Raw genomic sequence first — 2,227 nt, forward strand, 5'->3', positions numbered from 1 at the left:
GAAATATGAAGGTTCAAGATTTATATTACTTAATATGTCAAGGTTTGGTATCTGAAAGTATGATGTTGCCCACATTTCAGGGGAAAAACTAGGTACTGGGTTTGTCCTGGGTGCAGAATTTTATACAAATCACGTCTGGAGAAAATATTACTGCGTTAATTTCTTTTTCAACATTACAGTTACGCTTCAAGCATGCACACACAAGCATACTTGCAAATAATGCAGGGAATCAAGGTGAGGTGAAGGATATTTTTGTGTTAATATGCTTCTCACCCAAGCTGAAAAAGAGCGCAGAGGGGTGGATTAGAAATGGACCTGTTGGAAAAAATGATTTTTAATGAAGCTTTGCCGACGAGACGTCTGGAGTCAGTCAGTATTGCGTGAAAGAAGGCCCAGACTTCCCTGCAGGAAAGGACTTTAAAGTCCGGAGAGAAAGGGAGACAGGCAAGAGAAGAATGAGAGAAGAAAGTGAGCCGGGAGGGAAATGGCTCCAGTAATGAGAGCAGGAAACCACTGAGGAGTGGGTGAGTTCAAGGTTGTATTCAGATTTAAGGATTGTCCTCCTTTAAGAGCAAACATAAACTTCCCCTGGCTTTGTGTGTGTGGTCTCTGATTAGATTGGGGATGGAGGGATGTTGGCGCAGACTTATAATAAATTCAGAAAAGCTTCATGTGGATGTATTTTGACTTTTGATACAATACAATATATTTATGTATATAAAAAATATATAGGTATAGATACAGTACAGACCAAAAGTTTGGACACTCCTTCTCCTTCAAACAAATGAAGTGTGTGCAAACTTTTGGTCTGTACTGTATATATATTAACTAAGCACAAAGTGTGTGTGTGTGTGTGTGTGTGTGTGTGTGTGTGTGTGTGTGTGTGTGTATATATATATATATATATATATATATATATATATATATATATATATATATATATACACACATATGTATATACATGTACATATGTGTGTGTGTGTATATATATATATATATATATATATATATATACACATATGTATATATACATATGTGTATATGTATATAATATTGTATATTATATACAATATTTATATAATATATGTATATAATATTGTATATTATATATAATGTGTATATATATTATATATATATATATATATATATATATATATATATATATATATATATATATACATATACATACGTGTGTGTTAAGTCTCATTTTTATTCCTTATGTTATTGTATTTCTATTTTATGTTTCCTTATATTTATGCACTAACACAACAAGCCGAATTCCTTGTACTCAATTGTAAAATACTGTGATTGGCAATAAAATGGATTCAGATTCTAGATTCATTGTTTGAACTCTGAAACTAAAAGTGAATTCAAGGTGTCCTGGGGTCCGTTTCACAAAGCAGGTTCAACAAACACTGAGTTTAATCCTGAACTCTTAGTTGATCTACTCTGAGATCGGAAACTCTGAGTTTTCGGTTCCAGAACAGCGAATTTGAGGTAATTTACTCAACTCTAAGTAGTTTCACCGGGAGTTAAGCGCGAGCGTGAGGGGAATAAAAAGCCAGCATCAGTAGATCGCTGATACAAGGATTCACCATGGCAACCGGCGACACAAAAGAGCGACATACATTTTCTTTTTTTTCTTTTTAACTTTATTTATCTTTTCAATTTACAAAATCCCTTTGAGGAAACGTTAGTTTGCATCTGAAGATCCACATACTTCACGCCACCGGAGTTAGAAGCATTAATACGTGCATATGGCGAGTATGAGAGCATATTTTGAAAAAAAAAAAAATGAAATTTTATTGTCAATTAGATCAGGGCCGTCAATTGGGTACGGCAGCTGCCACACCTCGGCTTCAGGGGAGAATGTAAATGTTTTTTTTTAAATACATTTATGGAATTACTCTGCATCTATTTGTATTGATGTATTCTATTACTTCATACATATAAAATAACTACAAATGCATATCAGAACAACATGATGGATTTCAGTAGGTATTATCTATCCCAACACTTGTACCCCCCCCCCCCCCCCCCCCTCATATCTTGAAATGTCCCAGCGTCCCTGTCGACAGTGGTCGCTATCAATCTCGTTTTTAGTGCGCTCTGCAGATATAATATATGTCCTGCCATTTTCTTTCCTTTTATTTAAATTGATTTATTTTATTATATTTATGTTACTTATGTAATGACTTATGCACTTCATCCACTTTATGTCTCATAC

Source organism: Cololabis saira, chromosome 20 (assembly GCF_033807715.1).
Source record: "Cololabis saira isolate AMF1-May2022 chromosome 20, fColSai1.1, whole genome shotgun sequence".
Lineage (NCBI taxonomy): Eukaryota > Metazoa > Chordata > Actinopteri > Beloniformes > Belonidae > Cololabis > Cololabis saira.